The sequence below is a fragment of the Brachycentrus maculatus genome, unplaced genomic scaffold (assembly GCF_059751285.1).
Source record: "Brachycentrus maculatus isolate JH-2025_06_01 unplaced genomic scaffold, ASM5975128v1 h1tg000660l, whole genome shotgun sequence".
NCBI lineage: Eukaryota > Metazoa > Arthropoda > Insecta > Trichoptera > Brachycentridae > Brachycentrus > Brachycentrus maculatus.
The window spans coordinates 163,600-179,463 of NW_028281395.1; the positions used below are offsets into that span (position 1 = coordinate 163,600).

The 15,864-nt window shown below is 34.7% G+C and overlaps 1 protein-coding gene across 1 annotated transcript in view; it reads left to right on the forward strand.

The window, feature by feature from the left end:
* Positions 1 to 15,864, forward strand: part of LOC148300719 (uncharacterized) — a 244,564-nt gene that overhangs the window by 127,850 nt on the left and 100,850 nt on the right. The window lies entirely within an intron of this gene.

The following is a 15,864-nucleotide window of genomic DNA, read 5'->3' on the forward strand; positions in this document are numbered from 1 at the left end:
GTTGTGTATAAAAATGCGGGAAACTCCATAACGTAATATTAACACCTCAACGACCGGTCCCGCGTTAGCGCGGAAATTTGAACCGACCGCTATGGAATGGACAGGTCCCGCGTTATCGCGGGTTTATAAGTGGTCGAACTCAATGACATCTATTGAGTAAATCAATACATTCAAAAATAAATTCACGCTACTTAAAAAGGTTTGTGTAAGGGCTACGAGTTGATTTCATGAACGTTTGTATCCCATTTCTATAAGTTTCTGACGATTAAGGAAACACTTGTTTTTATACCACTTGAGTTTATTTATGACGACTAATTTCGGAAGCTAAACTTCCATCGTCAGGTCTGAATTATAACAAAAAAAAAATTAAAAAAAACTGTTGTATAAATAAGGAGAGGGGTAAGTTAGGGGGAAACAAGTGTTTCCTTAATCATATTAACATGTCATACCATGAAGTCAATGCCGAATTAATAAATAAAAAGTATATGACTATAAAATTTTACCTGCATTCGGCCCTTTGCAAATCTTATCTTGAGTGTCCGTGATATTTTTTATGGTCCGACAGAATTTGTTTAAATATTTTTTTCAGAAGATCCTAGTGATATTGAGAGAAGTGACAGTGAATCCTAGTGATATTGAGAGAAGTGACAGTGAAGTCGATTGTAGTTCTGAAATAATTAAAGAATCTATAAGAGGTCATCGGGTTACGTGAATGGTTTTGAGTGATTCTGAAGATGATTCTGACGGGGATGTTGATGATATGGATTGGTCAGACCGACACTCCACTAAACAAACAATCAGAGCTTTTGTGGAACTTCAGGAGTTTAAAAAATCCTGAAAATCATGAAAATTTAAATGGTTTTGCCTCTACGTTTATTAAAGATGAATTTTTGGACCAAATTGCAGATGCGTGCGGTTAAAGGCGTATTTCTCATTTTTATTTTATTCTTACAAAATACATATTTAAATAATAAAAAATTGTTGGTAAATATACAATACATTTCAAATAAAACGTTTCTACCACTCTAATAAAGTAGATACTTGTGTTTAGAGAGGGAGTTCGTTTAACAATTTTATTTTTGTATAAACAATGTAAATTTAAATTTAAATTAAAAATAAACAAAGTAAATTAAAAACAAAATAATATTCTTTGGTATAGAGTCTAGGTAGGGGTGAGTCTTATATGTTTTTTTAAAATTTAGTTTTGAAGGTTTGATAATTTTTTATAGATTTTAAGTTTATTTTTTAAAAAAATTACCTACGTACGTATAATGGTTAAACGCGGCTGTTGTTGCTCATACATTTATATGCGGTCGTTAGTGTGTTAAGATTTGAGTGCCAGAGGCAAAATACTTAATTTGAGATTCAACGCGACGGCGATAGAGAAATGTAAGTGCCGCGTTTGTGAATTTGAATGGTCGATGAAAACGGAAGATGAGAAGATTTTATTCCTCGCTTAGTATCCATTCCTTCCTCGAGATAAACGCGCACCCGATGATGGTTTATTCTCCGAGGTACCTTGTAAACTCGGATACATTTGTTTACCTTCTTGGCTTATTTAAGTGTCCATAAACTTATTTATAGCTTTCTTAACCTTTTAAACGCGTTAACTTTGTTCCTAAGAGACGCCCGTGCGCGGCGGTATTTCGCCGTTTTTTAAATGATTACTTTTATCATGTATTTAGTTAAGAAACGATTTATTTTCCTAAACAAAAACGTTCAATGGGATTCATTGTGCCTTTTTGGTACTCTATAATACACGTGTGTCACATTATTCTTGAAATATATCGTAATATAAACAAATTAGATCGTAACATAAACAAATCAAAGCACGCATCGTGTGTCACTCTTACCCACTGGCGATGCGTAGCGTCGAGAGTGAGACAGATATAGGGCATGATTATGGCGCGGACTAATTACCGACCGCAAGAAAAATCAGGGATCTGTTGTTTTATTTATCCTTGTGATGTTACAAATTATTAGTCAGATATTTCAACAGATGTCATAAGGCCGAGGATTGACGTACTATTTTATCCAAAGTTCCACACCATGAAAAAATCCCTCCAAGTTGAACTGAGGTTCGAAACTTGGAGCAAAGTGAAAACACAAACGCTTATGTCAGCCGCGTATGGGGCATGTCTTGTAAAAACACAAACGGTTATGCGAGCCGCGTGGATCCGGTTAAGGGTACGAAACTTTGGTCAAATAATCAAGAAGTACCGGCGATGCTAATTATTAAGCAAAGTACGCGTTTTATTATTCGGCATATTTTGTTTGTTATTATTATTGCTAAACCGACATATAAATCCTTCCTACGCACAACATGAACATGAAATAAACAGGATTTTTTTATTTCAAGGTATTTTTGATGTTTTCAACAACTTGATAACAATTTTAATTGAATTTTCATAGTTTTAAATTACTTTGGTATTTTGTAGGCATATTTTGTTCGTTATTATTGCAAAACTGACAAATAAACCCTTCCTACGCAAAACATAAACATGAAATAAACTTTTTTTATTTCAAGGTATTTTTGATGTTTTCAACAACTTGATAACAATTTTAATTCAATTTTCATAGTATTAATTTATTTTGGTATTATGTAGGCATATTTTGTTCGTAATAATTGCAAAAACGACAAATAAACCCTTCCTACGCACAACATAAACATGAAATAAACAGGATTTTTTTATTTCAAGGTATTTTTTTATGTTTTCAACAACTTGATAACAATTTGAATAAAAAATTTATAATATTAATTTATTTTGGCATTTTGTTGGCATATTTTGTTCGTTATTATTGCATCTTTCATATCAAGTTGAGACACTTTTAAAATTGACATCTCATCCGATGTTGAAGAATTCAGTATCCGATATAATAATTTTATTAATTTTGTAAAAAATAATATTCAAAATTCATTTTAGGCATTTAATATACTTTTGTACGAAAGCTTTTAAGCTTTTCCCATCCCTTTCGCACAATTTACAAATTGAATATAGCCTTCCCGCCGCCCCTAGTAGATGGGAGGGAAAATAGAATACACAGTAGACGTCTTAGCAAAGTAAAGAAGCCAAAATGCTTCAATGGCCCCAATCAGAAGGGATGATTGATGGCGCGAAAAGTGTCCATTCGGGCCATCAATTGTACGTGAAGGCTGCCATTCCCGTCCGAATAACGAACCGAGCCCCGTATAGCCGATAGCCGGATAAGCTTATCTCATAGTATTGGTGTTACAAACGGAACATCGATTTAATTTAACGCCCAATACCACGTTTTCTTTACCAAAAACACTGTACAGGGTCATTCATTTTTCGGTTTCGAAAGTAAAGCTGAATAAAGCACACACAGCGATACGTTTTTTTGAAAATTTTATTTCATTATAATGTTTGGACTTTGCCATTAAGTGTGAAAAACAATATCATTCAAATGGCACCTCGAGAAGATTCGCAGCATGCGTTTCTTTTGAGGTAATTTTTGACCACCATTTCGCACATTCCGGGCGGTGAATCACGAAATGAATAACCTGTATATATTTTAATTTATTTTATTTTTTAAACGGCTAATTAATGCCTTAAACAATATTAAGAAAAGTTTGTACAATAACAATTAAGAATACACTCATAAAAATTATCACTTACAATAATCATCACTATCGTACAATAGATTTTCATAACAATTCACCACAAAAACATCAGTTACATACTCGAAATAAATCTGGTAACACTTCTAGATTGGCGCAATTAAAATAAACTCTATCTTAACTCACAAATATGCCAAAATATGAGATTCTATGAAAACAAGAAACCAATACTTTTATTAGAAAAATTGAAGATCTAAGTATGTATAACCTTTGACACCAAATTCCGTTAATTTCATCTGAAAACTACGCTTTTAGGAGCAACAAACATTCACACCCTCTTTATTAATCAACGTCGAGTAATTTTCTTTAATATACCCACACACACACACACACACCCACACACACACACACACACACACACACCCACACACACACACCCACACCCACACACCCACACACACACACACACACACACACACACACACACACACACACACACACACACACACACACACACACACACACACACACACACACACACACACACACACCACACACCCACACCCACACACACACACACACACACACACACACACACACACACACACACACACACACACACACACACACACACACACACACACACACACACACACACACACACACACACACACACACACACACACACACACACACACACACACACACACACACACACACACACACACACACACACACACACACACACACACACACACACACACACACACACACACACACACACACACACACACACACACACACACACACACACACACACACACACACACACACACACACACACACACACACACACACACACACACACACACACACACACACACACACACACACACACACACACACACACACACACACACACACACACACACACACACACATATATATATATATATGTACAATGATTAACTCCGTTCCTTGACTAACCCCTTCCCCTTACTTTCCCCTCTCCTTATTTATAGAACAATTTTATATTTTATATTTTAGTTATTATACAGACCTGAATGATGGAAGTTTAACTTCTGAAACATGTAGTCTAATAAAACTCAAGTGGTAAAAAACGAAGTGTTTTCTTTAATCATTGTAACATGTCTTACCACAAAGTTAATGCCGAAACAATAAATAAAATATATATATGTATATATATATATATATATATATATATATATATATATATATATATATATATATATATATATATATATATATATATATATATATATATATATATATACATATAACTTTATCCAACCTATGACGGTCGCTAGCCTTGCAAATGCCCAAACCCCCATATTCTTCTTCACATCACTTAAATTGTTGTAAAATTTTAGGGTTTGTCATTGCTGAATACATGAAATGCGAGTTTTTACACCATGATATCGAAGCATGGTGTTTTATGGGTGTATCAGAATTTGGGGCTTGTAATTATTATTCTAGCCGTTAATAATGAACCAAGGCTTACCATTAATTTCCCAAACGAATATTATTTATCTTAGTTAGGGAATAATTGGGTATCTGCATGAATGTAACAAGCCGCTTTTCTCGACCGCTAGCAGTGGTTTACCGGGATTGTTAGAGCTTCGAATTTTCATATAATAATTAGTTTTGGAGTTTTGGCTTTTTATCAGCCATTTCTGTTCCCGCTAAAAGATATCTTTGGTGATAAATAATGAGCTTCTTCAATTTGTGCTTTTACTTTTCATAGAAAACAATGGTTAAGTAAGAGATAACTTAAATAGTTAAATAAAAAACTAACTCTTAAGAATTGCGTTAAGGCCTAGTATTCGTTGTGTCAAAGTCGCAACTTTGTTTTCTCTAAATCCATCTACAGAATTACGTAATTGATTTTATTCTTATAACATCGTTTTTGTATTGAAAAAATAAGTTTTTCATCGAAATAAGTATACGGGTTTCAAAAGAAAACAGATATAAGAAATACTTAAAAATCTATATATATTCTAAAAAACAAAAAAATATTGATTCGGCAGTTACTTTATGGTAAAATCCATCCTTTTTACTTAATGTTTTACTTAGTAAATACCACTATTTCCTAATAGTGGCATTCACGAAGTAAAACATTATTATTTTTTAAATATCCTAAAAAAATTCTTAAAAAAATAAGCGTGAATAGACAAGTAACCTCTCCGGTGGTCTCCGGTGGTCTCCGGTGGAATGAATTCTGTGTTTGCGAATATCCCCTTAAATTTCGACTTTTACCCATTACTGTACAATATTTACCCATTTTTTATCATCAATACAATATATCAAAATACTACAGCACAAATTTCAGCGATAGTGGCAAAATACAAAAAATCTAGTTTAAAAAGTTTGTTTTAATGTATTGCATATCTAATATGGATGCTTTTGATTATATTAGTGTGACATATTGAAATATTTTGTACATTAAAATCATTGTTGACTTTGTGGTACGATAATATAAGAAATGTTTTTAAGTGGTATTAAGTTTTGTATGAGTAGTGTTTTTAAGTGGTATTATACAAAGTGATCGATGAATGATAAGGAGAGTGTGACCGATGGATGTTTGCATTATGTATCTTAATATGTGTAAGTTATATTAATCGTCTCCTGAGCATATCGCTCACTCCTTTCAAGAACGTCATAAATCAAAACGCTTGATTTTTCAGGAGAACGTTTTTAAAGTTTAAAAATGTAACACAATGTACTAAAAATAAATATCAAGCCACTTATTGAACTTTATACTGTGCAACAGATCTTTTTAGATAAAACCTGAAGGTTTTTTCTCCATTTGAAAAATATTTAGTATATTTCAAAAAATAATTAAACAATACATTTTCTTCAAAATGCAAAAACCACACTTTCAGCTCTGGAGCGGGTAAATATTAAGTTAAAGATTTGCAGCTTTTGCTGGAATATTGTACATTTTCTGGGTATACCGAAAACATGCACAACTGAAAATTGAGGATTTTTGATTTATGACGTTCTTGAAAGGAGTGAGCGATATGTATTTACATTATCATTAGTGATGTGTGGATTTAAAGCAAAATTGAATTATTTTGGTAATCAATGAATTGTTGAATATGCGCATTCGCATAAACTTGGATTAGTTCCCGTGGTATTCTAGATCGTGCCTCTGCAGATCACGAATGTCTTCCCCTACCTTCCATCCCCCGACTCCGAACCGCAGCCCATTAAGGAATTACAAACAATTCTATTGTACTCCCTGATATGTTTATTGACTCGTAATATCTTCGTCGGCGGCTTTATTGCCTGCAGTACTATGTATTAACTTCAATATATTACGAATTTACGAAGTGTTTTGGAATATTCAGTGTGTACCGAGTCCCGAGATAGGTATTCCTATTCACGACAACCACTTCCTGTTTTCTCATTCTGTAAAGTTTTGGAATAAATAATATAATAAATCGACGGCCCCTAGGTAAAGTACTCCATCGGCAAAAATCTGTTACTTTATACAGGAGAGAGCTTAGAAGATTTTTTCAACGTATTCTTTTTTCTTAATTAACGTTTTTAACTGAAATTCTAAACTAGTTTTATTCATTCAAAAACACGATAAAATAATGTATTAAATCGTTTTAAAACATTGTTTTATCAAAATTTAGAAGTAGTTGGCGTTTTAGGAGTTCAGTTCATTTAAAAAATTCCATGTAGATAGCGTCTTATACGCCTGAAAATTAGGCGCAATTTATGTTATATATTTTTTTGTTTGTTTAAAAAAAACTAATTAACCATCACGCCGCTTCTCTGCAGGGGTAGGCAGAGAGAACAGAACGCCACACCACTCTGTCTTTGCAAACATTCTTCGCCTCTTCCACGTTCATGCATCTCCTCATACATACCCGCCGATTATTACCGACTCCTAACCTGACCACTTTCAAGTATTTGGCATACCTGATCGTGCCATGTTTTTCTCGGCCTTCCTCTGCTCCTCTTTCCTATTACATTCGCCTCATAAATTTGGTTTTACCGTTCTTTCCTCATTCATTCGTTCGTGTTTGTTTGTTTGTTTATGTTTGTATATAACGGTCAGTTGATAACATACACCAAATATCTCAAAATCGACAAAAATGTAGTTAGAGTACTTTACGTAGAGCACGTCGAAATATGCTCGAAGCGGAGCAGGATTCAATTTGTTCTCACCCAACTCGGCCTGATATTCCGCCAATCAATGAAGTGCATATCCGCTTGAACGATCGGTAAAGAAACTTTTCAATTAAAAGGCGGCCGAACTTATTAATTGCCTTCCGAGGAAACTGTGTCTATTGTATAAATTTATTCATTCAAATTGAAAAAGTTTTGTCTCTGGTTATATCGGCATTTATTATGCTGTTAACCTCTAGCCGGCCCCGCCCTCCGCCGGCGATAGAATTGTTTCTTCGGGCTGCTTCCTCGATTTGCATTTCTCATTACGTGCTCTCCCGATGTCGGTAGTATTTTAAGTCATTTCTCGGGAAATATTTATTCCTGCAGTTGATTTTTTGCTCAGCTTCTCGCTCGGCTGATCCGAAGCGCAGCCCCGTCGATTCTTGTTTGCCCAATTGAGCGTGGAATTCATTACAATCGGTGAAATATTGCCGCATTAATGGCTGGGAATTCGCCGTTTGCATTATTTTCTGGCGAATACATATTTCAGCCGCGGATTCCGCTTAATGGTTCGACGATTTGCCGTATTTAACAATTTAAACTCCGGAAATTCGGTTCGCTGTCTGTCAGCACCTGTATTTCATCCTCCCTTACAACTTCTTCTCGGAAGAAACTTGTATACGCTGTTGAAGTATTTTACTGTCTATTATTTTCAAAGTTTTCTGCGGAAGTTTCGGGAGCGTTTATTTTGCGTAATTTTGTAAAACTAATTGAGTGATACTATCTACCTAAGTGTCTACTTGAGAATACGGCAGCTATGTGTTGGATGTGACGTGAAAATTAAATGGATCTCGAGTCGGTTCTTTAATCCTTTTTCTAAAGAATCGTAAAGCGAAATCTTTCGTACCTACGGAGTAATTTCGGGCTAATTATCCTCTAAACTGCGGCGGAACAGTGTTATTGAACAAACTTGTCTTTGAATTTTAAACGACTTAGTAAAATTTCGTAGGATCTTGCAAAATCTTGTTTCAAGCATTTGGTTCGAAACAAATGTTAGTTTCTTTGTTTGGTTATTCAGTGTGCATGCGCTAAAAACCTTCCGTTTCGCATTACGGTTTCAATGACGACCGTTTTAAGTATCGTTAATATGGACATTAGCTTTTTTTTTCGTCCGCCTCCGTAGTGTAATGGTCAGCACGCTCGGCTACCGTTCTGGAGGTTCCGGGTTCGATTCCCAAGGGGGGTAAAATAAATATTAGTGATTTTTTAACTGCAATATTTATTCAAAATTACCATGGACTGGTACCTGAAGCGGAAGGCTGATCACCTTTCCTTCATGTATAAACGATCAAGATAACACTGCGTTTATATGACAGTGCCCTATGCACCATTTGGGTGCGGATAAGGGTTTATTAGCTTTAACACATTTTAAGGGCGTAAATGAATTTTTACCATAGACTTAGGATATAAGAATAATTTATCAAAATTAATGCTGATTTTCCATGCAATTATTTAAATGTATTTTTTAGGGATTCTTACCGTTTCACCTTTTTCGTGTGCTTTGGTTACGCTGATCGATACGGCTGTCCCGCTGGCTACCCTTATAAATATTCATACATAGCCCCTAAGCCTCTCCTGCTACTTTAAGTAAAAACTCGGTCGGAGGCAAGACCATTTTGCAATTTGAAAACGAACAAGGTTTTACTGTAAAACGAGTTACAAAAGATCATACTGTCTGAAGGATTTAGAGATTATTTTGTAAACACTTGGAAGATCGTACCTAATATTCCATTTAATGCAAGAAGTATGAATTTATGCGAGGGACAACTTTTATAAACTAACTAGCTAACCATCGCGGCGCTTCCCCGCTAGTATTGGAGGGCAGCAAGGAAAGCCACATTACTCTGTCTTTATAATATTTCATTTCGCTTGATTCTGTTAAAATAATACAGGTTTTATTAGTGAAAGTCTCTTGTAGATTCAATCAAATTTATAATTAAAACAAAAAACGTTTTTTCAGAGATAAAAGAAGATAAAAAAGAGTTTGTTCGATACATTCTAAACCTTATCTACACCCAATGGTGCATAGGGCACTGCATCATATAAATGCAGTGTTATCTTGATCGTCAAGACATGAAGGAAAGGTGATCAGCCCTCCGCTTCAGGTACCAGTCCTGGGTAATATTGAATAAATATTAGAGTGAAAAAAATCACTTTTATTTAATTGACCCCCCCCCCTGGGAATCGAATCCGGGGCCTCCAAAACGGTACCCGGTCCGCTACATTACATTAATTAATATCTCCGTTGGCAATATGATTAAGGATATCGTAGTCGTACGGGAGAAAGTGACCAACTAACAAAACGTAAAATGTTCAGGAGGGCCATTTTAGTCACTTTTGCTTGGCAAGAAAATAAACATTAATTCAGTTAGTCATTTTTAACAAGTCAATATTTTATACTTCCAAATTTAAAATCCTTTGGGATTTTTTCAGGGCAATATTAAGCTAGTAAGATATCAAATAGTCGATAATCAAATAATACGATATAGCGAAGAAAAAAACCGCGAGACTTTGTCGAAAGGGTTGGTTTGACGTTATTCCCCCTTACGGGATTGGCCGGCAGTGTTGTCCGATTTCAGTATTAGAAAGGTCGCATGATAGATTTGATGTCTCGAAGGCGGGGGGTGATGGATTAGTCCGATGTGACCCGCTTGCACCCCATGACTGATGATCACCTTCTACCTCCGCTTCTCTTATCGCACACACACACACACACACGCTAGGGGTGGCGGCGACGACACTTGATCTCTCTTTGTCCCCAACCCTTCCGCGTCGGGATGAGGTTCGCAATCATGTCAATCATTTAGTACCGCGTTATTACATTAAGCTTCTCGGGTCGGATGCTGATGCACGCGTTTTGCTTTATATCCGGTGATTAGAGGTACTTTATTATGGGGCGTATACATCATAGAGTTACATTCTCTTTTATTTTTTTAGCACACATTTTAAGGGTATTTCATAATATTTTTTGACATCTCATCAAAGATGAAGAAGAATATGGAAGTCTGGGCATTTACGGGGCTTACGACCGTCATAGGCTGGTTTAAGTGATCACTTTACACACGTGTAACATTCATCAATTCTACCCGTTATTGACAACCACACTACTCAAATTCTTGGAAGTTCTATATATATAACCAATTTAGAAACCTTGTTCATGAATCACTAGAACTTCACTAGAGACATCTATTGGTGAGATGTAAAGAAGCTTTTTATTAAGCAGAAACTCTTATATTAGTATGTTAGATCCGAATCCTGGATTATAATCACACACATGAGAAACGCCAGAAAATACTATTTTCATTTTTATTATTAAGCTTATGAATTGACCAGATAATTTATTTACAACATTTTGAGTGTGTCCAAATTTTACAACATTTTGTGTGTGTACAACATTTTGTGTGTGTGTTGTGAACAGGTATTTCATAAATTCAAATACTTATTCAAGTCTACGGGATCAATTAACTTTTTTTATTATTTTATTTATTTATTGATTTGACGTTTAATTTGTAGAACTCATGTTGATGCATGATGCGTTATTGATAAACTAATAATTTTTAATTATTATTATAAATATAAATTCTTAAAAAATTAGCTTTAAAACATTTATTCTCTAAAAAAATTGCCCTGTCAAAAAATTCTTCATTTCCTAGAAAATAAATATAAGGGTACGTACCTACACCCCCCATCAGCTACTGTTGTCTCCCATAAATTATTACTGCACATGTCACTTAGCTACATAAGGACCGTCAGTCCATTTGATTTTCACATTCGTTTGAAAATGCCATAACTAGGCGAAACGATTGTCACAATATTAATATTTTATGTGTTTCTGTTAATAAAATACAACTTAATAGACTCAAAAAATCTGTGTTTGATTTAAAATTAATACATAAATTTACTTTTTATTAAAAATTGTTTCACTTTTCATGAACATTTTTTTAAATTTCTAATGTACAAATAAAAATCAGTATTTAAAAATATATATTTCAAGTTTTACTTAACTTTAATATCATTATTTATTAAAATCTATTATGTCACGTGTTTCGATGCATTCTGAATCATTTTCAAACACCGTTTTGCATCAATTGCGCAGTGCATCGAAACACGTGTCACAATACGTTTTAAGAAATACTGGTATTTTCCAAGCAAAACTTAAATTGAAAATATATCGATATTACCACAAAGTTGCTGCCGAATCAATTAATGACAGTATTTTTATATTTTTAATTAAACACTTGTAGCACTTTGAGAGTTTTATTTCATTACACACGAAATATTTTTTTTTAAATCATCCACATGTCATTCTACAAAGTTAATACCGAATCAATAAATAATAAAACATCGATGTATATTCCCGTTTATTTACAACATTCATTTTCATCATTTCAAATGACGACTTTTATAAAAGGTCTAGGTTTCAGAAAATAAACCGGTCACAGTTACTTTTTTTTTGTTAAATAAAATAAGAATTTTATTCTGGATATATTTGTTTTAACTTATTCAGTCAGAATTGTGTGGCTGTTGTCGCTTTATTTAAAAGCAGGTAGTTGACGGCTTGCATTAGTGTTATCTAAGATGTGAACTGAAAAGACTTCGCACAGATATTCTCGTACGAGAATTGCGTAAGTAATATTAATTCCTTTGTTATTTGCTCCCATCTTTCCCAACCGGGAGGCTGCGGTGGAGGAAATCTATTATTAAAACAGTTTTCGCTTTTGTATCGCGCTCCCGAAATTGGCCAAATCATGGCGGCAACATGGAGAGTGCGCTTTGTTCCTGGCCTGTTACGGCAGGAACACTCGTAGGCCTGGAAAATGTCGCCTCCGGTTTTTCGGGCACACTCGTAGGTCTGGAAAATGTCGCCTCGGATTTTTGGGTACACTCCCAGGTCTGGAAAATGTCGCCTCGGGTTGTTTCGCCGTGTTTGTGTTTTGGTCGCGTGTCGCCGTTCGCTAAAGAAAGCAGTAGCGTGTATTTAACTCGCTTGTTAAGGTTTCTTCACGCGAACGCATTAAAAGGGAAGTTAAATTTATCGTTTCGGAAGAATGAGAAAATCTGGTAAACTCTAGAATATGTCGTATAAAACTACGTCTTATTATAACTTTGTCTTATATTATTAATTGATTCGGCATTAACTTTGTGGAATGACATTTTGATGATGATGATGAAAAATTTAATAAAATTTTATAAAAAATTCAAATTTATAAACACTTGTTTTATACCGCTAATTGAGGGTTATTTCACACGACTAGTTTCGAAAACTACAGATGTTTTTATCGACAGGTGATTACAAAATCTTGTTGTGAATACGAAATAAAAAATCTGGGAAGTTTGACAATCTATATCTTATATTATTTATTGATTTGGCATTAACTTAGTGAAATGATACGTTGGTTATTAAAAAAACAAACAATTGTATTAGGCCAGTTTTATTTCGCATTAATAGTTTCGAAAATTATACATTTATTGACAGGTGATCTCAAAATCTTGTTATGAATACGAAAAAAAGTTTGACAATCTATGTACATTATTTATTGATTTAGCATTAATTTTGTGGCTATGGCATTAACATGATTACTAAAATTTAAACACTTGTATTAGAACATTAATTGAGTTTTATTTCACACGACTAGTTTCGAAAACTACAGATGTTTTCATCGACAGGTGATCACAAAATCTTTTTGTTCGGAAATTGAAATTCTGGGCGAGTGCATTAAACATTTTACTCCGTATTCGCAGGACCATGTTGTCACCGTCACGAACCGATCTCACTAGCGCTGTCGGCGGTGAAGTTGACAATAAAACTTTGAAGGAAAACAATTCCCATGTATCGTAGCGTATGTATAATTTGTCGAGACCGCCATTCTCCCGCAGGAGCGCCAAGTTTCCGGGAATTATCCCATCTTGGAGTTGCTGCATTGTCGCCGGGAGTGTAACTTCATCCTGTCTTCTGCGGTCTTTTTACCGAAGTTATCATACTGGGGACACACGCTAATTGCATTTACGCTAAACAGTTTGCTCCACAGTCGCTCACATTAGAATTTGCTCGCCTTTCTCGCAAACACAGAATTCGCGGATGTAGTAATAATAATGATTATCTTGGATGATTTATATAGCGCCATTTTCGTAAAAAAATACCTCAAGGTCGCTTATACAGGTATGGATTATGATATGAAAATGATAATGAGAGAAAATTTAAAAAATATACTAATGAAAAACGTCGTCAATAGGGCTGAGTCTGAAGGCTGGAAAGTAGAGCCGCCGTATTGTTGCGCTTTCTTCTGTACACTTCCGTAGTGTAGCGATTAACGCGTTTGGCAACCGTGGGTTCGATTCATAAGGGGGTCTAAATAAATGTAGTGAATTTTCACTCTAACACTCTTCTTATCATTCATCGTTCACTTTGTGTAATACCACTTTAATAAACACTAATTCGTGACTACTGGTTTCGGAATAATCATTCCATCATCAGGTCAAATGTAGACTGCGTTATGACAGGTCATAAGCCCTATGAATAACAAAATTACCATATTCTTCTCCATCTCTCTGAAAGCTGCCGCCACGTTCCCAGGTCCGGTATAGAAACTCTTGGTTTCGAGAATAGAACGCCACAACGATCTGTATTTGAATACAATACTCCACATTCATGCATCACCTCATACGTCCTGCAGATTATTCCGACTTTTTTAAAAGTGGTATTACACAATGTGAACGATGCATGTCAAGGAGAGTGTTATCTTTATTATTGTTTGCAAAGAAAGATTGGTGTGGCATTTCTCCGCCTATCCCTGCGGGGAAGCGGCGTGGTGGTTAGTTACGTTAGAAATTACGGCAAGTAAGTGAGGGTCGAACCTAGAAAACTCTGACTCAGAATCCGCGATTCTAACCACAGGACCGCAATCCCACTCAAACAAAGCGTGTGGTTTTAAATTTAGTATCCCACAAACACTATAGGTTGATATTTGATAAAAAATAGGTCTCCAGACACGGCCTAAGGTGGTCAATTTATTTTATCGTACAGTAAAACCTCGATATAACGGATTATATGACTAATTGAAGGGAGGGGGTGTCCTCTAAAGCCGAAAGTCCGTTATATAATAAAGGTGACAAATAAATAAAAAAAACAGTTTTTTTTTGAAAATGTGAACACTGCATTTATGTAGATATAAATAAACAATACAAAACACAAACAAATTTATATTTATTGTCTTCGGACACTCGTCGTGAAGTGTCATTGCTGTTTGATATCGACGCACTTGCTTTCAGTAATCCTGCATTGAAAGAGGAATATAGTTTTGCTTGCACTTTTAAAGTTTGCTGTTTTTTTTTTGTAATCAACTCTCTAAATTATTACACTCTGTTACAAATAAAGGTCAAGTCATGAATAATTAAGAAAATTTAGAAATACTTAAATATTTTAATTCAGATAAAACAATAATTAATAATATACTTTTTTTTTATATTATCCACTGACACTTCGTGATGGAATTGCATTTTTAATTTATTATTAGATTAAAACCAATATTTTTAGCTTTTGCACTTTTTTTAATTTGACCAGCGACCGGGTTTCGTCGTTACCGACATCATCAGACTGGATGATGTCGGTAACGACGAAACCCGCTCGCTGGTCAAATTAAAAAAAAGTGGAAAAGCTAAAAATATTGGTTTTAATCTAATAATAAATTAATAATATACTGTTTCAAAATACGTCACCATTATTATTATTGTTTCCTTTAACCCCCCTCCTTATATTTATTAACCTATACACCTTATATTTATTAATGTATACACCTAAATATATTTTTGTTCGTTAGTTTTAATTTGTACCAGAAGATGAAAACTGTTTTGCTGTACAACTTTTTTCGCGTTTTCGAGAAATGTCTTCTATCCACAACTTTTTTTATCGATTATTGGACTGATTTTTAGACTGTAGGTTCAATAGAGGTCCGTCGTAACGAGGTTTAACTGTATTTTACAATAATATTACAGCTCTTATACGAGCCGAACTACCAACTCGAATAAGACACCATTAAATTTATTATCTTGACCGGTCGTATTGTGGTGGACGAAGGTACTCT